Source organism: Panthera leo, chromosome E3 (genome assembly GCF_018350215.1).
Source record: "Panthera leo isolate Ple1 chromosome E3, P.leo_Ple1_pat1.1, whole genome shotgun sequence".
In the NCBI taxonomy this organism is placed as follows: Eukaryota; Metazoa; Chordata; class Mammalia; order Carnivora; family Felidae; genus Panthera; species Panthera leo.
In genome coordinates, this window is record NC_056694.1 from 17,722,966 (window position 1) to 17,748,790 (window position 25,825).

The window sequence follows — 25,825 nt, forward strand, 5'->3', positions numbered from 1 at the left end:
CGCCTTTCCTGATCTCCAACTTCAATTGAGCCTTCCTTATTACTTAAGTCTTCCCTCTGTCCTTCACCGGTGAAACACAAGGTTTCACATGGGAACTCTTAACATTCCACTCCCCACTGCCCCCACATTTACCAGTGTGACCACAAGTATTTACTTGCTTCCAGGAACCACCTCAGGGGACTCCCTTATGCACCATGATCGCCAACGAAGCTGTCCTTGGATTTCATCTACTGTCCTCTCAGGGACTTTGCTATTGTTCGTCTCTCCCCTTAATTTTATGGTTTCAGAGTCCCTCTCTTTGCTGGAACACACACATGCCAGTCTTTAAACATGATAAATATTTTTTAAGATTTTATTTTTAAGTAATATCTCATAACCCCAAGATCAAGAGTCACACACTCTACCAACTGAGCCAGGCAGGCGCCCCTCAGCTAAATGTCTTGAAGGAGTAGCCTATGTTCACTCTATTCTTTGGCCTACTGCAACAGTATTGTAGCTACTTTGTTGAGCATTTAATGATGCGCCATGTACTGTGTTAAGTACCTTGTACATTCCAATCTAATTTGTAGGAGAACCCCTTCAAGTAAATGTTAGGAGACGCGCCATAATGTGTCTCCAACATTGCCCCGCATTCTGCTGAGTATGCCAAAAATGCAAGGCCCTGCCTTCAGCAAATTCTCCGACAAGCCGATTCAGACCTAGAGCCTCCTGAATGAGGAGGGGTTGGGTCCCTTGATGAAGGACTATGTTACACTGGCAAAAACATGCCGTGTATCTTCTAGCCTTTTCCAAATGGACCTGCAGCCATTTCCCAGAGTGGCGGGGCACAGGAAAAGGGGAAGTCACAAGAGTGTTCAGCGATTACTGGACACTGGATCTAGACATTTTCTAATTCTCGGGGATCCAAAACATGACTGTTAGTTCACCAGGCACAGTGGACTCGTGGAGATCAGGCGGGTGTAGAAAAGCGTTGACTCAGCAGGCCTATGTTGCTTCAACCCTGCACATTTCAAAGAAAGTTCACCTTCAAGACTGGCACTTGGCTCACTCCTGCGAGATAAATTCTGAGCGCTTGTAATATTTGGCCTGATTAGGGTGTTTTGTATGCTGGAGGCCTCGAGTCACACTCTACCAGTCTGACCAGATGAGTTCATCCTAATAACGTGGTTTATGATGAATGCCTGTTTTTGCTCTGGGGGGCTGAGTCTGAGTAGCTGAGGTCAGTCATGTGGATACTCCATGTCTGTATGACTGACCCTCCCCCCGCCCCCAATGAAAACCCTAGACACCAGGGCTGAGTTTCTCTAGTTGGCAACGATTCACACGTATTGTCACAAATCCTTGTTGGGGGGATAAAGTGCATCTCTGCAACTCTACTGGACAAGGACACCTGGAAATTTCCAAGTTTGTGCCTGGTTTCTCCTGGGCTTTGCCCCATGCACCCTTTGCCTTGTTGATTTTTATCTGTGTCTTTTTGCTTTAATTAGCTACAAACTGGAGGATAGAAATAAAGGGGGGGAAATGCAAGGCCCTGACCACTCTTTCACTCTTTCCCCAGCCATTTCTTAGGGTTGTGTTTGCATGAAGCAACTGTCAGGGAGAAATAGTGTCTCTACATGGGACAAAGAGCAGCTTCTTCCTACTTGCCATGAAACGCCAGGTTCCCCCAGCTCATTGTTCCTCCCCCACAGTGCAACTCTGTGTGTCTAGCATCCACTGGGCCCCTCCGTGTCGTCTCTGTGGAGCTTAGGAGGCAAAAGAGCCAATGCATATGTGATGCTCAGGTGACGTGTGCCATGAATAAGGTCTTTTGTCTCTGACATTGGAGTCTCTTGTCCTCTGCCAGCATCCATGAAACAACAGACTAATTTTTTTACTTTGTAAGTAGGGTAACCTTCACTTGCACACCTGACAATAGGTATTATTTCCCTTTAATAGAGGAGGCTCAGTGATATATTAAGGAACTGGTCCAGGATCACATATCTGGTACATCTAAGGGCCATGATTTCCAAGCCAGGTCTCACTCCAAACCTAGCTGCGAGACAAGGTATTACAACACAGAAACTGTCCTTTAAGACGCCTTGATGACTCAGCAAATCAATGATTTAGTTTTTATCTTTTTTACCTTAGTTTTCCTACCAGAGCTCTCATGTAACTTAGCTTTCATGCCTCATATTCTTCTAGTGTTCCTGGCATTTCTTGTGGTTCCTTCTAGTGTGTACACGTAGGAATTCCTTCTCAGTGTTTCTTGTGAAATGTACACGTTTTCCCAGATTCCAAGAACAATCCATCAAGAAACTGGGAAAGTGCAAAAAATGTATCATAATTCTCCTGTGAGCTAAAGCTTAACAATAAACATAGAGAAAGAAGGTGCTGGTTTGGAAGGGGTCATTAAAAGCAAGAGCAGGAAATGCTGACTGTGCAGAGTTGAAAGTGAATGTCAACACACCTGTGAAAGGGGCAGGAGCAACTAGAATAAAAGATATCACAACAGGGGCGCCTGGATGGCTCAGTCAGTTAAGCATCTGACTCTTGATTTTGGCTCAGGTCATGGTCTCACGGTTTCTTGAGTTGGAGCCCCGAGTCCCCGCGTCAGGCGCTGACAGGGTAAACCCTGCTTGGGATTCTTTCTCTCTCTCTGCCCCTCTCCCACTCATGCTCGCTCGTTCTCAAAATAAATAAATAAATAAAAGCTATCACAACAGGATCAGGTAATGTTACCTGTAGCTGTGGCCACGTTGGAAGCCTGTGTTCCTGGTCCCGTCTGCTGCTAATCAAGGGTCATTCTTGCAAATAAAGTGTTCTATTCACAGGATACTTTGCACAAATCTATAAATGGTGTTAGAGAAATAAGTTTTGGAAGCAAAATAAGTTGGTCTCTTTAAAAAAAATTTTTGTTGGGGCGCCTGGGTGGCGCAGTCGGTTAAGCGTCCGACTTCAGCCAGGTCACGATCTCGCAGTCCGCGAGTTCGAGCCCCGCGTCGGGCTCTGGGCTGACGGCTCAGAGCCTGGAGCCTGCTTCTGATTCTGTGTCTCCCTCTCTCTCTGCCCCTCCCCCGTTCATGCTCTGTCTCTCTCTGTCCCAAAAAAAAAAAAAAAAAAAAAAAAAACGTTGAAAAAAAAAAATTTTTGTTTAAATCTTTATTTTTGAGAGAGAGAGAGAGAGAGAGAGATACAAAGTGCAAGCGAGGGAGAAGCAGACAGAGGGGGAGACACAGAATCTGAAGCAGGCTCCAGGCTCTGAGCTGTCAGCACAGCGCCTGACGCGGGGCTCGAACTCATGAACTGTGAGGTCATGACCTGAGTGGAAGTCAGACGCTCAACCGACTGAGCTACCCGGACACCCCAAAATACTTTTTTTTTTAATTAAAAAAAATTTTTTTAACGTTTATTTATTTTTGAGACAGAGGCAGAGCATGAACGAGGGAGGGCCAGAGAGGGACGGAGACACAGAATCCGAAACAGGCTCCAGGCTCTGAGCTGTCACCACAGAGCCTGACGTGGGGCTCGAACCCACAAACCGTGAGATCATGACCTGAGCTGAAGTCGGACGCTTAACCAACTGAGCCACCCAGGCGCCCCCCAAAATACTCTTAAAGTACTGTGAGAGCTACAAAACTGTGGACTGTTGTGGTAAAATATACATAAAATTTACCATCTTAACCATTTTTAAGTATACAATTCAGTGGCATTAAGTACATTCACAATGTTTTATAACCTGCCACTATTTCCAGAACTTCTTCATCATCCCACAGACACTATGTACCCATGAAGTAATAAACAAATACGTGAATGTTGCATTTGCAATTTTGATCGTTATTACCAAATTGCTTTCCAAGGAGGTTGTATGAATTTACACTCCCATCAGCAATATGTGGGAGTGTCTCTACCACCTGTGAGAACACAGTGCGTCATTCATTGCTTCATTCAACAGATATTTTGGGCAACTGCCACAGGCCATGTAATGTCTGCCCTCATGGAGATTCGAGGCTAAAGAAAAAAATAAATAATGTCAGGAAGCGGTCAGTGCAGGATGAGGGGATGAAAGTGATGAGGGGGATTATTTTGGGACAGGAGTGTCAACAAACTTTTTTTTTAAGATTTTATATTTTTTAAAGTTATTGCTACACCCAACATGGGGCTCAAACCCACAACCCGGAGGTCAAGAGTCGCCGCACACTCCACTGACTGAGCCAGCCAGCTGCCCCAGCAAACTTATTTTTTAAATTAATTAATTTTGAGAGAGGGGTGGGGGAGAGAGAGAAGAGAGAATGAGTGGGGTAGGGGCAGAGAGAGAGGGAGAGAGAGAATCCCAAGCAGTCCGCCCCATCAGTGCAGAGCCTGATTCGGGGCTCGAACTCAAAAAAAACTGTGAGATCATGACCTGAGCCAAGATCAAGAATCAGACACCTGGAGCACGTGGGTGGCTCAGTTGGTGAAGCATCCGACTTGAGCTCAGGTCATGATCTGGTTCGTGAGTTCAAGCCCCAAATCCAGCTCTGTGCTGACAGCTGGGAGCCTGGAGCCTGTTTTGGATTCTGTTACCTGTAGCTGTGGCCACGTTGGAGGGGCCATGTCTCTCTCTCTCTCTCTCTCTCTCTCTCTCTCTGCTCCTCTCCGGCTCGAACTGCCTCTCTCAAAAATAAATAGACGTTAAAAAAAGTTTTTTAAGGGGCACCTGGGTGGCTCAGTCGGTTAATTGTCCGACTTCAGCTCAGGTCATGATCTCACAGTCCATGAGTTTGAGCCCTGTGTCGGGCTCTGTGCTGACAGGTCAGCGCCTGGAGCCTGCTTCGGATTCTGTGTCTCCCTCTCTCTTTGCCCCTCTCCTGCTCATGTTCTGTCTCTCTCTGTCTCAAAAATACCTAAAAACATTAAAAAAATTTTTTTTAAGTTTTTTTTTTTAATATAAAAAAGAAAAAAAGAGTCAGACACTTAACTGACTGAGCCACTCAGGCGCCCCCCAGCAAACTTTTTGATCCTTACTCATCTGATAGGTGAAAAATACTATCATTCAATTTTAGTTTGCATTCCTCTATTAGGAGTGACTTTTAAAAAGTAGGCTCCACACCCAGCGCGGAGCCCAAGGCAGGGCTTGAACTCAAGACCCTCAGATCATGACCTGAGCCAAGATCAAGAGTCAGACACTTACCCAACTTAGCCACCTAGGTGCCTCTGATTAATTTTTCAAATGCTTTAAGAGATCCCTGTATTTTCTTTTACATGAATTGTCATTTATATTATTTTTTTGTTGCTAGTCGTTGTCTTCTGCATTTGTAGTTTTTAAAAAATTTTTAAAAATTTACAGTCAAGTTAGTTATCATATAGTGTAACAGTGATTTCAGGAGTAGATTCCTTAATGCCCCTTACCCATTTAGCCCATCCCCCCTCCACAACCCCTTCAGTAACCCTGTTTGTTCTCCATATTTAAGAGTCTCTTTTGTTTTGTCCTCCTCCCTGTTTTTATATTATTTTTGCTTCCCTTCCCTTATGTTCATCTGTTTTGTATCTTAAAGTCCTCGTATGAGTGAAGTCATATGATATTTGTCTTTTTCTGACTAATTTCGCTTAGCATAGTACTCTCCAGTTGCATCCACATAGTTGCAAATGGCAAGATTTCATTCTTTTTGATTGCCGAGTAATACTCCATTGTATATATATGCCACATCTTCTTTATCCATTCATCCATCGATGGACATTTGGGCTCTTTCCATACTTTGGCTATTGTTGATAGTGCTGCTATAAACATGGGGGTGCATGTGTCCCTTCGAAACAGCCTACCTGTATCCCTCGGATAAATACCTAGTAGTGCAATGGCTGGGTCATAGGGTAGTTCTTTTAATTTTTTTGAGGAACCTCCACACTGTTTTCCAGAGTGGCTGCACCAGTTTGCATTCCCACCAGCATTGCAAATGAGATCCTTTCTCCGCATCCTTGCCAACATCTGTCGTTGCCTGAGTTGTTAATGCATTTGTAGTTCTTAAATAAGGAAATTAGTCCTTTGGGATATAATTTGCGAATATTTTTCTTAATTTGTCATTGTATATTGACTTCTTTTTAAAATTATTTTATTTTTAAATGTTTATTTATTTTGAAAGACAGGGAGAAAGAGCCAGTGGGGGAGGAGCAGAGACACAGAGAATCCCAAGCAGGCTCTGCGTGGTCAGTGCGCAGAGCTGGATGTGGGGCTTGAACTCAAGAAACCATGAGATCACAACCTGAATAAAAATCAAGAGTCAGATGTTTAACTGACTGAGCCACCCAGGTGCCCCTTTTTTAAATTATTTAAAAATTGAAAAAAAAGGTTATTTATTTTGAGAGTGGGGGGGGGAGGAGGAGGGGGAGAGAGAGAGAGAGAGAGAGAGAGAGAGAGAGAGTCCCATGCAGACTCCAAGCCCTCAGTACAGAGCCCCACTTGGGGCTCAACCCCACGAACCATGAGATCATGACCTGAGCTGAGATCAAGAGTTGGATGCTTAACTGCCTGAGCCTCCCAGGTGCCCCTATTGTAAATATTTTTCTAGTGAAATGTTAGTTTTCATTATTCAGTGCCACACGTTGTGCTTTGACTCATATTGTTTCCTCCAAGTTCATCTGGGAAGGGTGGCGGTTTGCTGGGGAACCGCACAAAACATGGAATACTTCACAAATTTGCTTGTCATCCTTGAGCAGGGGTCACGCTAATCTTCTCTGTATCATTCCAATTTTAGTATGTGTACTGCTGAAGTGAGCCCTGTATGCCTATTTTTAATCTAAAATAAAAAATACTTTTGGGGTGCCTGGCTGGCTCAGTTGGAAGAGCATGCGACTCTTGATCTCTGGGTCATGAGTTCGAGCCTCATGCTGGGTGTAGAGACTACTAAAAATAAATAAACAAATAAAACTTAAAAAAATGAAAAATACTTTGAATTTTGGCCCTTGATTCCAACTGTTATAATTTCCCGGATTTTAATATTATAAACAAAACATTTGTTAGTTGTGCTGTAGTTGATTTGGGGGTACTGTAACTCAACATATAATTTCCCACCTCAGTGTCCAGGTTGTACCTTGCTTACTCTATCATGTTTTATACTTCATAATATTCTTTTGGTCCTTAAAAGAAAAAAAAATCATGTAGGAAAACGATGTGGAAAAAAAGAAACATGATGTGAGTAGCAAAATTTATATTTTTCTTTTTTAAAATGTTTATTTATTTTTGAGAGAGAGACAGAGCATGAGCAAGGGGGGTACAGAGAGAGAAGGAGACAGAGCGCGTGAGTGAGTGAGCAGGGGAGGGGCAGAGAGGGAGACACAGAATCCAAAGCGGGGCTCCAGGCTCTGAGCTGTCAGCACAGAGCCTGACATGGGGCTTGAACCCATGAACCGTGAGATCATAACCTGAGCCAAAGTCAGCTGCTTAACCGACTGAGCCACCCAGGTGCCCCCATTTTTCTTTTCTAGCCAATACTGGGCCCCTCTGTTCTGTTGCTTTTTCTTCCTCCACCTCCTTTCACTTATTCCACACTGCATAGCAAAAGATTAATGGGTGATAGTGATACAGTGCTTGTAAGGAAGGAACTTGCCATATTTCTTACAACAGACATTGTTGGACTATTTGCCAAGCACACTTGACTCGCTGGGGAGCTTTTGTACTTTTTCTTGCAGGAAACACAGCCACCTTTGGAACTATAGTTTTCTTGGCCTTTGGGAGCAATGATGACTTCAGTTGGCAGCAGTGGAGCAAAGGAATCACTGATCTATCAGAAACTGGACGCTTTGTCATTTGGTGGCAAACAAGAGACAGGAATAATGCTAAACGAAATAATAGCAAACCTCTTAGGGTTGATATAGGTACTCACCTTTTACTTTTATTGTACACAGTATTTTCACAGGGACTTGCTAATGCATTTAAAAGGTTTTTATCTTTTGGAGAAAAAAAATAACCCAAATCTCCATACTATAGGCACAATAGAAGGACCTTACAACATTTTCACGTTAAGTCATTATGCTCCCATTTAGGTCACAGCACAGGCCACTCCCCAGCCACCGAGGGAGGAACTGATTAAATGGGAGAAATTTATTAAATAAGAGAAAATAAAATTTCCTTCTAGAAACCTTTACATTTATGATCAATTGATTTTGTTTCTTTCTTTTTGAAGTTGGCTCCACACCCAACAAGGGGCTTGAATTCATGACCCGGAGATCAAGAGTTGCATGTTCTACTGACTGTGTCAGCCAGGTGCCCCTATAAGCAACTGATATTCAACAAAAATTCGAAGACAATCCAAAAAGTGAAATAGTCTTTTCAACAAAGGGTGGTGAAACAACTGGATATCCACATACAAAAGAATGAAGCTGGATCCCTATCTTCAACCACAAACAAAACTTAACTCAAAGGAGCGCCTGGCTGGCTCAGCTGGTACAGCATGTGGCTATTGAATCTCGGGGTCATGGGTTCAAGCCCCACACTGGGGATAGACATTACTTACTTAATTTATTTATTTTTGATAGACAGAGAGAGAGACAGAGCACAAGTGGCGGAGGGGCAGAAAGAGAAGGAGACACAGAATCCAATGCAGGCTCCAGGCTCCGAGCTGCCAGCACAGAGCCCGATGTGGGGCTCGAACTCACAAACCGCAAGATCATCACCTGAGCTGAAGTCTGACACTTAACCGACTGAGCCACTCAGGCGCCCCGAGATTACTTTAAAAAAAAAAAAAAATCTAAAAAAAAAATTAACTCAATATGGACCATAGACCTAATTGTAAAAACTAAAACTCTTAGAAGGCGGTGCCTGGGTGGCTCAGTCAGTTGAGTGTCTGATTCTTGGTTTTGGCTTAGGTCATGGACCATGGAATGGAGCCCCGTATCAGGCTCTGCGCTGACAGCAAGGTGCCTGCTTAGGCTTCTCTCCCTATAAGTGAATGAATGAATGAATGAATAAGGAAATAAACACTCTTAGAAAAAAAACATTGGTGTCAATTTGCAATCTTGGGCCAGGTGGTTTGGTGTTAATTTGGATCTTGGGCCCTTTTCAAGTTTATTTATTTATTTAGAGAGAGAGGGAGCATGAGAGGGGTAGGGACAGAGGGAGAGGGAGAGAGAGAATCCTAAGCAAGCTCTGTACTGTCAGCACAGAGCCTGATGCGGGGCTTGAACTCACAAACTGTGAGATCATGACCAGAGCTGAAACCAAGAGTTGGATGCTTAACTGACTGAGCCACCCAGGTGCCTCTGGTCTGGCAATGGTTTTAGATACGACACAAAAAGGACAAATGACAAAAGATATGCACTAATTAAATCAAGATTAAAACTTGTGTTTCAAAAGATACCTTGGAGAGAATTAAAAGACAATCTACTGAATGGGAGAAAATATTCCCAAATGAAAGGGATTTGAATCCATAAACTCTTACACTGACGCTAGACAAAGACATTATAAAAAAAGAAAATTCTATGGGGCGCCCGGGTGGCTCAGTCGGTTGCACATCCGACTTCTGCTCAGGTCATGGTCTCACAGTTTGTGAGTTCCAGTCTCATGCTGGGCTCATTAGCAATGAACAATCCAGAAAGGTAATTAGGAAAACAATTCCATTTATAATAGCATGAAGAAGAATAAAATACTTAGGAGTAAATTCAAGTAAGGAGGCAAAAGACTTGTACATTCAAAACTACGAAATACTGCTGAAAGAAATTAAAGACCTAAATAAATAGAAAGATATCCGTGCTCATGGATTGGAAGACCTAATATTGTTAAGATGTCAGCAATACCCAAAGAAATCTACAGATTCAGTGTAATCAAATCAAAATCCTAAAGGTGATGACGTTTTGAGAGAGGTGGTGGTTGCAAAACATTGTGAATGTTCTAAATGCCACTTAATTGTACTTTAAAAATGGTTAATCACAGGTGCCTGCCTCTGGCTCAGATCACGATCTCACGGCTCGTACGTTCAAGCCCCGCGACGAGCTCTGTGCTGACAGCTCAGAGCCTGGAGCCTGCTTCGGATTCTGTGTCTCCCTCTCTCTCTGCTCCACCCCGCCCCTCACCCTGCTAAAAAAAAAAAAGCATTAAAAAAAATTTTTTTAATGGCTAATCATGCTTTGTCTAGGCAATATGCAGTTTGCTTCTCTTTTCTTTTTCTCCCAACATTTTATTTTGAAAGTTTTCAAACACACAGTAAAGTTGAAGGAATTTTACAGTGACCACCCATATATTTACCACCTCACCTCATTCTAGCATTAACATTTTACCATACTTGTACTTGCCTTATCATGTAACTATCCATCTCTCTACCAGACCATTTCCTTTTTTGATGCACTTCAAAGAAATTGTCAACATCAGTACACATGACCCCTGAACATTTCAGCATGCACACTATTAGCTAGAAGGCAATAATATTTGCTTTACATATTTTTGAGTTAAACTTACATAGAATAAAATGAAAATAAATTTTAAGAATTTGCTAAGCTGGCACAAAAACAGACACATAGACCAATGGAATAGAATAGAAACCCCAGAACTAGACCCACAAACATATGGCCAACTAATCTTTGACAAAGCAGGAAAGAACATCCAATGGAAAAAAGACAGTCTCTTTTACAAATGGTGCTGGGAGAACTGGACAGCAACATGCAGAAGGTTGAAACTAGACCACTTTCTCACACCATTCACAAAAATAAACTCAAAATGGATAAAGGACCTGAATGTGAGACAGGAAACCATCAAAACCTTAGAGGAGAAAGCAGGAAAAGACCTCTCTGACCTCAGCCGTAGCAATCTCTTACTCGACACATCCCCAAAGGCAAGGGAATTAAAAGCAAAAGTGAATTACTGGGACCTTATGAAGATAAAAACCTTCTGCACAGCAAAGGAAACAACCAACAAAACTAAAAGGCAACCAACGGAATGGGAAAAGATATTTGCAAATGACATATTGGACAAAGGGCTAGTATCCAAAATCTATAAAGAGCTCACCAAACTCCACACCCGAAAAACAAATAACCCAGTGAAGAAATGGGCAGAAAACATGAATAGACACTTCTCTAAAGAAGACATCCAGATGGCCAACAGGCACATGAAAAGATGTTCAACGTCGCTCCTTATCAGGGAAATACAAATCAAAACCACACTCAGATATCACCTCACGCCAGTCAGAGTGGCCAAAATGAACAAATCAGGAGACGATAGATGCTGGAGAGGATGTGGAGAAACAGGAACCCTCTTGCACTGTTGGTGGGAATGCAAATTGGTGCAGCCGCTCTGGAAAGCAGTGTGGAGGTTCCTCAGAAAATTAAAAATAGACCTACCCTATGACCCAGCAATAGCACTGCTAGGAAGTTATCCAAGGGATACAGGAGTACTGATGCACAGGGGCACTTGTACCCCAATGTTTATAGCAGCACTCTCAACAATAGCCAAATTATGGAAAGAGCCTAAATGTCCATCAGCTGATGAATGGATAAAAAAATTGTGGTTTATATACACAATGGAGTACTACATGGCAATGAGAAAGAACGAAATATGGCCCTTTGTAGCAACGTGGATGGAACTGGAGAGTGTGATGCTAAGTGAAATAAGCCATACAGAGAAAGACAGATACTATATGTTTTCACTCTTATGTGGATCCTGAGAAACTTAACAGAAACCCATGGAGGAGGGGAAGGAAAAAAAAAAAAAAAAAGAGGTTAGAGTGGGAGAGAGCCAAAGCATAAGAGACTGTTAAAAACTGAGAACAAACTGAGGGTTGATGGGGGGTGGGAGGGAGGGCAGGGTGGGTGATGGGTATTGAGGAGGGCACCTTTTGGGATGAGCACTGGGTGTTGTATGGAAACCAATTTGACAATAAATTTCATATATTAAAAAAAAAAAAAAAAAAAAAAAAAAAAAAGAATTTGCTAAGCATACACCCAAACCTCCATCAAGAGATAGAACATCACTATCACCCTACAAATTTCCCTCATGGCCTTTCCTAGTTAAACCCATTCCCCTCCCTCCAGAGACTACTGCTCTAATTATGTTGCCACTACAGATTCAATTACGCTGTCATAAAACATCACATAAATGGAATCCTAAGTGTGTGTTCTTTCATGCAGCAAAATGTCTTTATTGCTTCTCTTTTAGATCTTCAATTCTAGAATTCAGAGCTAGGAGAGTGCTCACATCCCCAACACAGTATTTGACAAAGCTCAGAAATTGCTATTCATTAGTGTTACCTGTGTTAGTTCCCCACTGCTACTGTAAGAAATTACCAAACTAAGAGGTTTAAAATAACACAAATTTATTATCTCACAATTCTGCAGGTCAGAAGTCTGAAAATAGGTCTTCCAGGACTCAAGTCAAGGTGTCAGCAAGGTCGCATTCTCCAAACTCTAGAGAATCCATTCCTTGCCCTTTCCAGCCTCTCGAGGCTGCCCCGAGTCCTCGATTTGTGGTCCCTTTCCAGCAACGCGTCACTCCCACCTCTGTTTTTGTTGGCACATCTTCTTTGACACTGATCTTCCTGCCGCCTCCCTCCCTTTTTGTTTACATAACTCATTTATTACAGGCTAGCAGTGTTTCAAATGAAGAAAGACTCCTCCGGTCCTCAGAATTCACTGTGACAACGGAAGTGGTCTTGTAGGTCCAGACACCACCGGCTACTCTTTTCATGCAGGCACTACGATGCCAGATCCCCACAGTTCACGTCTTCACCCTTGTTTTGCCACAGAAGGAGCAAACGTACTTGGAGTGCTGGCTTATTTCAATTTTCTTCACCATTTTCCTGAGGGAGGCAAATGGGTCCTGTATTTACCGACAATTCTGACCTTCTTGGGGCATTTTAGCCATGTCACTGCAAACTAGGTCTGAGCCCAGAGAGGACCCTCTTGCCTCCCTTTTATAAGGATCGTTGCGATTACATGAGACCCCCTGGGATAATCCATGATAGTCTTCCCATCTCAAAATCCTTGGCTTAATCACAACTGCAAAGTTCTGTTTGCCGATGTAACATATTCACAGGTTTCAGGGGTTAGAACATGGACATTCTGGGGTCCACTATTCTGTCTGCCATGTCACCTGAATAAATAAAAGACCTTAAAACCATGGTTCTCAAACCAGGTAGCCTGAAGATAGAAAAGAAATATGGTACATATTCTGGATACGCTTCTTATGGATTTGGGAGACAATTTTACTAACTTAAATTAATAAATGGCTTAAAACACTAGACTTCCCCTCTGAGTCAGAAATTCTGCTTCTATGATTTATTCTACAGACACGCTCATATATGTGCCTAAAGAAGTATATCTAAGGCGGGGGGCAGTGCATGTGTGGCTCAGTTGGTTGAGCATCTGACTCTTAATTTCAGCTCAGGTCATGATGTCAGGGTTCCTGAGTTCCAACCCTGAGTCAGACTCTGCACTGACAGCGCAGAGCCTGCATGGGATTCTCTCTCTCTGCCCGCACCCCAACCCCAACCCCCCTCTCTCTCAAAATAAATAAATAAACTTAAAAAAAAATCATATCTAAGGATGTGATTACATTATTTTATGGCAGTAAGACTGGAAAAAAACTAACTGACCATTAACAGAAAATGAACTAGATAGGGGCACCTGGGGGGCTCAGTCGGTTGAGCATCTGACTTCAGCTCAGGTCACGACCTCATGGTCAGCTGTGCTGATAGCTTGCTCAGAACCCTGGAGCCTGCAGGGGATTCTGTGTCCCCTCTCTCTGCCCCTCCCCCGCTCACGCTCTGTCTCTGTCACTCAAAATTAAATAAATGTTAAAAAAAAAAAATTAATAAATTTTTAATAATTTTTTTTAATTACAAAAAAGAAAATGAACTAGACAAACTGTTCCATCCATAGTGGAACACTATGTACGCAGCCATTAAAAAAAGCAGATCTATATGTACTGAAATTGAACAATCTGCAAGGTGCATCAAGTGAGAAAAGAAAGCAAAGTGAACAGTGTGTTTATTATACTACTTATGAAAGGAAGAAAATGTATCCTTTCATGTACCTAAATTATCTCAGGAAGGACACAAGAAACTGGCAATAGAGGTTGTCTCTAGGAAGGGGGAAGGGGAGGGGAGTAGAGGAAGGAGACTTTTTTTTGTTTTAATTGAAGCATAACACACATATGTAAGTGTACGTACAGGTCAATTTTCACAGTCTGAACACATCTGCGTAACCAGTGCCTAGATCAAGAAACAGAATATTGGGGTGTCTGGGTGGCTCAGTGGGTTGAATGTCCAACTCTTGATTGTGACTCAGGTCATGATCCCAGGGTTGTGGGATTGAGCCCCATGTCAGGCTCTGTGCTGGGCATGGAGCCTGCTTGGGATTCTCTCTCACTCCTTCTGCCCCTCCCCCTTGCTCACAGGCATTCTCTAAACAAAAAGAAAAAAAAGAAAGAAAGAAACAGAATATTACCAGCACTGGGGCGCCTGGGCAGCTCAGTTGGTTAAGCGTCTGGTCATGACCTCAGGTCATGATCTCATGATCTCAGATCAGCTCAGGTCATGATCTCGCGGTTCCTGAGTTCGAGCCCTGAATCAGGCTCTGTACTGACAGCTCAGAGCCTGGAGCTGCCCTCAGATTCTGTGTCACCCTCTCTCTCTGCCCCTCCCCTGTTCATGTTCTGTCTCACTCTCTCAAAAATAAATAATAAAAACATTAAAAAAAATTAAAAACAGAATATTACCAGCACTTTATTTTTAAATGTTTATTAACTTTTGAGAGACAGAGCGTGAGTGGGGGAGGGCCAGAGGAAGAGGGAGACACAGAAACTGAAGCAGGCTCCAGGCTCCACACTGTCAGCACAGAGCCAGACGAGGGGTGCCAACTCACAAGCTGTAAGATCATGACCTGAGTTGGATGTTTAACCAACTGAGCCACCCAGGTGCCCTGCTTTATTTATTTACTTCAATGTTTATTTATTTTTGAGAGTGAGAGAGAAGGCACACGAGCAGGGGAGGGGCAGAGAGAGAGGGAGACAGAGGATCCCACGCAGGCTCTGTACTGTCAGCACAGAGCTGGACATGGGGCTTGAACTCATGAACCATGAGATCATGACTTGAGCCAAAATCAAGAATGGACACTTAACTGACTGAGCCACCCAGGCACCCCTACTTATTTATTTTAAAGTAATCTCTACACCCAACGTGGGGCTCAAATTTATGACCCTGAGAGCAAGGCTCCACTGACTGAGCCAGTCAGCCACCCCATTATCAGCACTTTACAAACAAAAAGCTTGGATTAGTTTTGCCTGTTTTTATATTTTATGTAAATTGAATCACATATTACATACTATTTTTGTGTCTGGCTTTTTTTGCTCAACAGTATGTCTGTAAGATTCATCCATATTATGCAGGTAGTTCTAGATTATTCATTCTCATTTCTAAATAATATTCCATGAATAGTATTCCAATGATTTATTTATTCATTCTTCTACTGTTGTGAATAGGTTGTTGGCTACTGCAACTAATGTTGCTTGAACATTTGAGTATGTGTCGTTCAGTAAACCTATGTATGCACTTCTTCTGATTATGTGAGTAGGAGTGGAATTGCTGGGTCATAGATAGGCATGCAAATCTTTAGCTTTAGTAGATACGGACAGTTTTCCAAAGTTGTACCAATTTACACTCCACCTGTAGTATAAGAACGTTCAACATGTTCAAAAGTTACTTTTGACTATGCACTCTATTGAATTTGACTATATTATGAAATAGAATGCATATCCACATGAATTGTATAGCTAGATTATGTCTTCAAAGTGGTTTCACTGTACGGATGGACAGCTTTTTGTTATATCCGCAGAACTTTCCTTCTCTGCTCCCATGAATACTACTTGGTTGGAAAAGTTTGAAAAACAGATTAAGAGGTGATTTGATTCATTTCCCAGTTTGATTACTCATTTATGAGCTGTAATTCGAACACAAAATTTCTGATCGAGACAGGGTACAGTAAGTGCTTAGCTAAGCACTTGGCTGAACCTGGGAGCCAGATGATTTTGAACCTGCTTTCTGTCCCTCAGCTGCTGCGTCTGTGAAAGGCAAGACATCTGTGACCTCGGGGCATGGGCCAAATCAAATACCGGGTAGGAATCGTTTCCGCAGCTCGCCCGGGCTAGCCCTGCCCAGGGTACCCAGAGCAGGTTGGGGCAGGCCAGCCCTCACTTCCATCATCTCCAGTTTTCAGCCTTTGGCTTTTACTCACCTTCAAGCCCGGGACATCTGCACCTGCTCGTAACAGGTCTCATGTAAGTAGAAGGCAGTAACCTCAAACCGTCAAAAACACTCTTTTAGATCCTGTCCCGGAAAAGCCAGGTCAAAAGAAAGCCTACTTAAGAAGAGAGAAAGAAAGAGAAAGAGCCTACTGCCTCTCAGCGCGCGCCACCTTCCAGACAGATCGCTCCTTCTCCTCAGCCTTTCAAATAGGCCGCTCTGGAGAGACCAATCACAGCCTTCCTTCTTCCCCTAATCGCCGGCGCCGTCCAATCAACGTACGTCATCTACGACTTGCTGCCCTGCAGGTCCAACCTCCCTTCTGGTTTTCCCCTCCGTGAGGAAGGGCAGACCGGAAAAGCAAAGGAGGTTGAGGCCGAAGAGGCGCCATGTTGGTTAAGGGCAGGGCCGTGGCCGTTCAGGACTTTTTCAGAAGAAAGCTAGCAAAGCTCTAGCGTTTTCACATATTCCAGAAGCCTCTCTTGGCGTAGCACTGAAGGGTTTTTCCATGACGCCTCCCGGGGAGGCCGGGCGTGAGAAAGCAGCCCTGGGGTCGTGAACTTCGCGGACGTGGCCGTGTACTTCTTCTGGGGGGACTGGGGGTGTCGGCGGCCAGCGCAGAGCGCCCTGTACCGGGACGTGATGTGGGAGACGTACGGCCGACTGGGCGCGCTCGGTGAGGCCCGGCGGTCCAGCTAGGGGGAATGACGGGAAGGGGGGGGGGACTGATGTCCCCAGATTCGAGTGGGATGGAAGTGTGGGGCACTGAGGAAGCAGCCTCATCCTTCCCTCTTGGGTTCTCAGCCCAACCCAATGTTTCCCCTCCGTAGGATTTTCAGGCCCCAAACCCGCTTCTATTTCTTGGGTGGAAGGAGAGGTGGAGGCCCAGGATCCAGAGGGTGAGACCCCAGCAGCTGTCATCAGAGACGGGGGAAAGGTAACGTGTGGGTACTTCACTCAAACCCAGTATTGGCACCTCTTAGACGCCCGTCCCCTAACTCGAACCCATAGCACACAATGTCCCCTCCAAAGCCCCATCGCGTATCCCTAAACCTCCTCTCCAGAAGGTTCCAATCTCACTGCAAAATGGCTCATAGAACAGCTAAATAGCACTACTTAATCATACTGGGAAACCCCAGTCTAGTACAAAATAGTGCTTGAATTGTCAGGGCAGCAAAAGGAAAGGAGAAACACACACCTAATTTGATTTTTCTTGTGTAATAAAATGAAGATAAATGTTCCTTTTAGGTATTAATATGTGGACCACAATGCAAGGATAATGTCATTCATCAGAGATTCTAAAATAAAACATGTTGGGGTTCTTGGGTGGCTCAGTCGGTTAAGTGTGGGACTTTGGCTTAGGTCATGATCTCCTGGTTCAGAGTTCCAGCCTCGAGTTCAGCTGTGTGCTGAGAGCTCAGAGCCTGAAGTCTGCTTCAGATTCTGCATCTCCCTCTCTCTCTGCCCCTCTCTCACTCATGTTCTGTGTCTCTCAAAAATAAACATTAAACAAACAAACAAACATGTTTTCTCTGCTGTCACGTCATAATAAATGCTCGTTCCCAGGTCTTCCTGTGGAACCTGGAGTACAGTCCAAGTGTAGACTATTTGATGACATCCCCTTACTGGGGTTGGCCCAAGGGAGGTCATTTAGTGGCTGTTTTGCAAAGGGGTCATAAATAGGTTCAGGGTTGTAAGCTCCACAAAGGCTGAGACCATCACCACCCTCAGTGCCTGACAGAGTAGGGGTTCACCTCTGTTTATCTCCAGCTTTCAGAGCTTTCATGTGTTAACACCGTCCAGATGATGAAATTTGCTTTTACTCCAGGCTAGCTTTCTGGGTTTGATGAGGCCCCAGTCTCGAAGAGCCCCAGTCCAGCAGACTGCCGTATATTCAGACATTCATGCTGCTTCCCAGGTCAGGCCACCATATGGAATATGCTAAGTTTGAAGTTTTATCTTTTATCCTGTCTCAGGATCCGGGGATGACAGTGAGGAAAAAGAACTGAACAAGAGTCCAAAACAAAGAGACGGCGCATGAGGAAGTGTCTCTCGAGGAGTGGTTACCATCCAGCAGGCCACCTGGCCCCAGTCACAAAGCCACCTGCCCAGCGCTCTACTGGACTCTGGGAAGAGCCCGATCTAGCCTTGGTTCAAGGACATTACAACCCACAAATCACCCTACTCTTGCTCAAACTGTGGCCACAACTTCAGCTACCCCTCCCTCCTGGCCAACCTGGGGAACGGCCCTGCCAGCGTGACCAATGCCAGGCTCGTCTCTCCCAGTGCAAACATCTGCTCCAGCATCAGCTCGTCCACACAGGTGAAAAGCCCCACTCTTGCCCTGATTGTGGGCAGCATTTCCACCAGAGGGGTTCCCTGGCCATCCACAGGCGGGCTCACACCTGGGAGAAGCCCCCCCCAGACTGCAAAAGTCGCTTCACTTACCCCTACCTGTTAGCCATCCACCAGCGCAAGCACAGAGGGGAGAAGCCCCGACAGCTGTCCCGGCTACAGCCTCTGTTTTGCTTACACCTCCCCGCTGGCTGGCCATCCTCAGGTGCACACATACAGGCGCACACACTGTGTGGACTGTGGCCTCCGCTTTACCTATACCTTTCTCCTCCTCAGTCACTGGCACATTCACTCTGATAGCCTGCCCTTCTCCTGCCCACAATGTGGGAAAGGCTTTAAGCGCAGGTATGCCTTGGAAGCCCATCAGTGGATCCATCGCTCCGGCGAGAGCCTGAGGGAGTAGTGGCCTGTTAGGGCTTTCAGAGCCGATCCCTGTTTTGGGAGGCCTCCAGTTCATTTCCGGTACTTTCCAGGTATATTTCAAGAAAGTGGGTGATGGAGCTCACAAGTGATGATTAGAGTTTTCTTTGGAAGGGAAAAGGCCAAGTTTATGCATTTGCGGGATAAGGAGTGGAAAGAAAGGAGGCATTTGAGGAAAAAAAAGCTCTGAGTTCAGAGGGCAAGCTGATACCTTGGAAGGAGGCAGGAATCAAAAGCCACTTGAGGGCTGAACCCATTTTCTGAGGCTTCTGCTCCCAAGTCCCATGTGGAGTTTCTTCACTGCCAATCATTTCCCTAACTAGCTTTTCCCCCTGGGTTGTTCTCTCCCTTAGAGCATTCTGCTTTCTGGACTGTAGCTCTCCTGTTCCTCAGAGATGAGATCCTCTGGACGCAAGAGCCTATGGAAGGAGCCTGCACCCTCTCTGAGGACCCTCTGAAATAGAGGGCACACCTTGGGCCCATCCCCAGTGGGGGAAGCTCATCCAAGGATTCTTTTAGCCAGTGCAGGTGAGACACTTGGCAAGGAGACACATGCAGTGTCAAGCCACTGTTGGCACTCTTTGGTTATAAGGGCCTAAAGGTGACGACAGGGAGGAGAACAGTGGCTTCAGCTGGGAAACTGCCCTGCCCTGTGCTCACTCTGTACATAGCGCACAAAAGTATCACGCTTAGCTGAAAGGTTTTTTTTCCCTCTTTTATGAATTAGTGATTACGATGTTGTGTTTTGTTTTTTTTTTTTTCCTCAGATATTTGCATGTTCTCTGGATTTTACACCTTCTGAATAAAGATGTGTTCTTGGACCACAGCAGGCGGAAACAAAATGCTGGGACTTTTGTTTAAAAGAAAGAGTAAATTACCGGTGATAAGGGTTGAAATCAAGGCCTAGTATCTCCAGTCTAATTTTTACTGTAACGTTTGTATGTGTCAACAGTTAAAAGGGGTCTTTGTGACCCACTTAGATCCGCTAGCCCTATTTTCGATTAGGAAACTCTTGAAGGAATAAGCAAGGAAGTGGATGGGACTAAGCATGTCTGCATGCCAGGCATGGTGCCAGGGGATTCAAATAGCTCTTTGAACAAAAGACTGCTCTCAAAACCCCTGGGTTCCAAAAATGATTATTTTCTAAAATGTTTATGTATTTTGAGAGAGAGAGAGAGAGAGAAAGCATGTGCAGGGGAGGGGCGGGGGGGGGGGGTCGGGGAGAGAATCCAAAGCAGGCTCCACGCTCAGCAGGGAGCCTGACACGGGCTCGAACCATGACTAACAATATCACAACCTGAGCCGACATCAAGAGTTGGATGCTTAACCGACGCTTAACCACCCAGGAGCCGCCCCCCCCCCCCAAATGATTATAACTGGGTGTTATTTTACCTCACCACATAGCCTCTCCTGAATTGGTAGACATGGATTCCAGGCTGGGCTCAGTCCCAAGTAGCTATGGGCCTTAAGCATGTCATTCAACCTTTCTAAGCCTCAGTTGTCTCACTTGTCAACCTCACAGGGTTGTTGGAGATAAAACGTGAAAGCACCTAGCATGTCTTCATAGTCTGAAGTGACTGAGTGCCCTCGTGTCACCGTATGACATTTTTTCAAACATTCAAAAGAGTTGTAAGAATTTTATGGCAAACACTCGTGCCCATCATTTAGATCCCACAATTAATCCAGATTCTAAAATTATGCTTTATCACATGTCGATCCATCTCTCTAGCCCCTGTCTGTTCGTTTATGCGTCGTATTTTATTTCACAGTAAGTTGCAGGCCTCATTACCCATCATTCCTCAGCTCTTCAACATAAGGCTGAGCTGTACGCAAGAAACTTCGGCGTTCCGTTATAACTAAAGCTATCTTCTGCATGTTTTATGAATTCTCATAGTCCTATGTGATCGAGATTCTGGAACAACATGTTAGTGGGCAATCAAAACATTTTGAAAGCGAGAGCATCTTTGTATTTTTATGTGTGGCAGGAAAAACAACATGACCTCAGCCACTTATGATGAAGCACAGTTTTAGTCTTGAAGGTGTGTTTCAATCCGATTAGTTAACACCCAAGTTTATTGTTTAGCTCTATCTCCTTCTTAAGTTTTCTCTATCCCTCGTGCAAAAAGAAGTGGTTTATAACATTGTACGTGAGTACACAAAAGTATTTTTTGGTCCAGGTGAAATCCTTTGTAGTTTCTCTTTAGGTAAAGTTGATTCTCTGCTTGGAAGGAGACTCCTATCTGGAGGCACATTTTTCCTTACTCTATTTCTACACTATTCATCACTGTGAGTGCAGTGAGGCCCCTCCAGGACTCAAGGTTTTTTTGTTTTTTTTTTTTTTAATGTTTATTTTTGAGGAAGAGAGAGAGAGAGAGAGTGAGCAGGGGAGGGGCAGAGAGAGAGGGAGACACAGAATTCGAAGCAGGATCCAGCACAGAGCCTGATACGGGGCTGGAACTCACGAGCCGTGAGATCACAATCTGAGCCCAAGTCGACGCTGAACCAACTGAACTTGGAGCACCTGGATGGCTCAGTCGGTTGCGCGTCTGACTCCGGCTTAGGTCGAGATCGCGCGGTCCGTGAGTTCCAGCCCCACGTTGGGCTCCGTGCCCATTGCTCGGAGCCTGTTTCGGATTCTGTGCCTGCCGCTCTCTCTGACCCTCTCCCGTCCGTTGTCTGTGTCAAAAAAATAAATAAAGGTTAAAAAAAATTTTTTTTTAATTCTTTTTAATGTTTATTTTTAAGAGAGTGAGAAACAGAGCATGAGTGGGGGAGGGGCAGAGAGAAAGAGGAAGACCTAGAATCTGAAGCAGGCTCCAGGCTCTGAGCTGTCAGCACAGAGCCGGACATGGGGCTCAAACTCGTGAACTGTGAGATTGTGACCTGAGCCAACGTTGGACACTTAACCGACTGAGCCACCTAAGCGCCCCTCCAGGACTCAAGTTTTAAAAAATTATAAAATAAGCAAGTAACTGTTGAGGTGATATCAGTGGAAGGCACACCAAAAGCCAGAAGTATTCCGGTGAAAACCAGCAAAGGTGGGGCAAGAAAATACAAAGACGGAAAAAGGCACTAGCTTGGGCAGCAATGAATAATTTGTGACCACAAGGGGGGAGGGGCGGGGACAGCAGGTGCTAGCGCAGGCAGGACAGCCAAGCAAGGAGTGGTTCCAAGACCAGACAGTGGACTGCCGTCAACAGAGAGGAGGGTTTTGTTAATCCAAGGACCAAATGGCACCTGCCTGATTGCAGGAATATTCCCAATGGGATAAAGCTATCTAGTATCTGTAGTCCAATGCCACAAACCATTAAGCTGATCCATCTCGACTGAAAAACTAGGAGGATTTTGAATCTAGGAGGCAGAGGATACAATCCAGGACAGTGGGGAAGTAAGACCCTGGACAACAGCTAAGGCCCAGTCCAGTTTGAGGGCTCAAGGAGGGAGGTTTCCTGGGGGGGGGGGGGGGGGGGGAATGGGAATTTGAGGTTTGATGCTATCCCTGGTAGTTCAGAACAACTTAAAGAAGCAGAAAGGGCAGATGATGCAAGGAGAAAGGAAATATAATTAGAAAGTTTTTAAAAGCGGGTGCCTGGGTGGCTCAGTCGGTTTAAGTGCCTGACTTCGGCTCAGGTCATGATCTCACAGCTCGTGGGCTTGAGCCCTGCATTGGGCCCTGCGCTGATAGCTCGGAGCTGGAGCCTGCTTTGGATTCTGTGTCTCCCTCTCTCTGCCCCTGCCCCACTATTCTCCATCTCTCTCAAAAATAAATAAACATTAAAAAAATTGAAAAAAAAAGTTTTTAAAAGCAAACAATGACAATGGCAATATCACAATATGTAAATGTACCAAATCAACATGTTATACACCTTACATTTACACAGTGCTATATGTCAAATACATTTTAATTTAAAAAAAGCAAACACTGACCAGAAAAGAAACATAATCACAGCATGTATAGGAAATTTCACAAATTTATTACCTCACGTCTGGAAGAAAGGTGAGCAAAATGGGGCTAGAAACCAAGCAAGTATCATTGCAGGATGCTCACAAACAATTTCTAAAATGAGTCTATCAAGAAACAAGAAAAGCATATTTTTAAAAATGAAAGCTCCAGAAGAAGTGGCTAAGAGTTAAAAGTATATTGATCCAGGGGCACCTTGGTGGCTCAGTCAGTTGAGTGTCTGGCTCAGGTCATGATCTCCGTGGTTCATGGGTTCGAGCCCTGAGTTGGGCTCTGCACTGATGGTGTGGAACCTGCTCGGGATTCTCTCTCTCTCTCCCCTCCTTTCTGCTCCTCCCCTGATCCCACTCTCGCTCTCTCTCAAAATAAATAAATAAACTTAAAAAAAAAAAAGGTGTATCGATCCAGTTTGGGAAGATGAGAAAGTTCTAGAGAGGATGGTGGGGATGGTTAAGATGGCAGTGAAATAAGTCAGACACAAAAAGACACATGCTATATGGTTCCACTTACAGGATGTACCTAGAATTGGCAAACGCATAGACACATAAGGCAGATTAAAACTTAACCAGGAGCCAGGGTAGAGAATGGGGAATGACCACCTAGTGGGTTCCCGGTTTCCTTCTGCAGTGATGAAAATGTTTTGGGAGTAGATAGTGGTGATGGTTGCACAGCATTGTGAATGTAATTAACACCACTGAACTGTAAAATTAAAAACGGTTCAAATGGCAAACTTTATATCTTGTGTATTTTACAATTAAAAAAATAATGTAACATACAAAACCCATTAAACTGTACAATTTAAATGCAAGAGGTATCTATTGAGCTAATTTAATCTCAAAGCTGTTAAACAAAATGCCTTATACAAACGTTCACAGCAACACAAAAGGTGGAAACAACTCAAATTTCCATCAGCTGATGAATGGGTGAACAAAATGTGGTATACAGGTGTCCCCTCACTTTTCAAAAGCTCCCATTAGGCCACTTCACTTTAAGAAAAACCTACGTTAAGGGGTGCCTAGGTGGCTCAGTTGGTTAAGCGTCCGACTTCGGGTCAGGTCTTGCGGTTCATGAGTTCAAGCCCTGCGTTGGGCTCTGTGCTGACAGCTCAGAGCCTGGAGCCTGCTTGACATTCTGTGTCTCCCTCTCTCTCTCTCTGCCCCTCCCCTGCTCGTGCTCTCTCTCTCAAAAATAAACAACCATTTGGAATAATATATTTGTTAAAAAAAACACAAAAAAAACCCTACATTAGTACCCGTTTTCACTAACTGAAAGAAAGCCAAAAAGAATTTTTGCTTTTACAGAGGCAGCTTGCACCCCAAGCAGCAAGAGTGGCCCCACCAAGCTCCTTCCCAGGGAACTACACTCAGCCCCTTGGCATCAAACTACTATAGCTTTGAACTGTGTGAGTATCTGTTCTTGATCTAGATTTATTTTGTGTGTCCTACGGTATAAGTAAAGCCTAAGAGAGGTTATTTTTGGGGTCTGGAAATGTTTAAAAAAGTTTTCCATATAAGTTAATGGTAATTGTTTCTTGGCTTTACACCATTTCTGGGTGGCTCAGTTGGTTAAGTGACCGACTTCGGCCCAGGTCAAGATCTCACGGTTCGTGGGTTCGAGCCCCACACTGGGCTCTGTGCTGAGCACTTGCTTGGAGCCTGGAGCCTGCTTCAGATTCTGTGTCTCCTTCTCTGTCTGCCTTTCCCCTGCTTGTGTTCTGTCTCACTCTGTCTCTCAAAAATAAATGTAAAAAAACCCTTTTTTTTAAAAGAAAGTTTTCATAGAAACACTCTACTATCAGATAGCAGGGAAAACCTATATCCATACAGTAGAGTATTATTCAACCATAAAAGGAGTGAAGCACTGATAAATGCTACATTGATGAATCTTGAAAACTTTTTGCTAATTTCAGAAATCAGACATGTAAAGGCCACAGATTGCAGGATTCCATTTCTGTGAAATATCCAGAAAAAGTAAATGCATAGAGACAGAAAGGTTCGTGATTACCATGGGATGGAGGAAGGGGAGAATGAGGAGTGGCTGCTCAAAGGGTTGGGGGTTTCCTTTAAGGGTGATGAAAGTAGTGATAATGTTTGCATATTATTAATGTACTAAATGCTATTGAATTTTAAGGTATAAAATTAGTTTTTGTTATGTGTATTTTACCACAATCAAAAATTGTGTAATGACTGGAAAGTGTGTACAAGGAGACATTCAGGGGTGACATCTAAGATGTGTATTTTGTTTTGAGTGATGGTTAACACGGTTGTATGCATTTGTCAAGACTCAGCGAATTTTACATTGAAGAGCTGTGCGTTTTACTTTATGTACATATAATTCAAATTAACAAAAGAGTTCAAAGTGGTCTTTAGGGAACAGAGTGAAAAGGGTAGGGGAGCTGCCTTTTTCATTAAAAACCTTTGCATTACTTTTTAAAAACCATGACTATTAGTTAATTTGGAAAAAATTAAAATGTAATTAAAAATGTCCCCATTCCGATTCCAACCTCACCAACCAAGTTCTCCCCCTAAGCTCCAGTCCAGAGACTGACAGCCGTCCCGCGATGCAAGGAGTCGGGCGCGATCCACAGCCGTGGTCCCAACGGTAAACGTGTACCTGGTTTCTACCTCGGCTGGACCCCAGGGCTTGGCCAGAGCATTTGCGTCTCTGGGGCTGGGGACCGGATTCCAGATCCTGCCGCGGGAAGGCGAGGAGGGACAACGTCGAGGACACAATGCGCAGCTCCACACGGGCCGAGGGCCGCCAGAGGTTCCACAGCCAGCCGAACGAGGGGCGCTTTCCAACGCTCCACTCGCCCGGCCGGCCGGGCGGTGCGGCCTCTTCCTGCTCTTGGAACCAATCACCGGCCGCCTGGCAGTGCAGGCAAAGAGCGGTGCTGGAAGCCACGGTCCGT

General features: G+C 44.4%; 1 long non-coding RNA gene and 1 other non-coding gene across 3 annotated transcripts; one reads left to right on the plus strand and one right to left on the minus strand.

Moving 5' to 3' along the window:
• Nucleotides 1-6,627: 6,627 nt before the first annotated feature.
• On the minus strand, nucleotides 6,628-6,734 carry LOC122210385. Its single transcript, XR_006198035.1, has one exon. It is a non-coding gene; the product is annotated as a U6 spliceosomal RNA (small nuclear RNA).
• A 9,827-nt stretch (nucleotides 6,735-16,561) lies between these two features.
• On the plus strand, nucleotides 16,562-19,853 carry LOC122209387. 2 transcript variants are annotated; one of them, XR_006197579.1, is made up of 5 exons: nucleotides 16,562-16,854; nucleotides 17,009-17,122; nucleotides 18,155-18,501; nucleotides 19,307-19,481; nucleotides 19,721-19,853. It is a non-coding gene; the product is annotated as an uncharacterized LOC122209387 (long non-coding RNA). The 2 variants fall into 2 exon arrangements; XR_006197578.1 differs by having other exon boundaries at nucleotides 17,009-17,115.
• The last annotated feature ends 5,972 nt before the right edge of the window (nucleotides 19,854-25,825 follow it).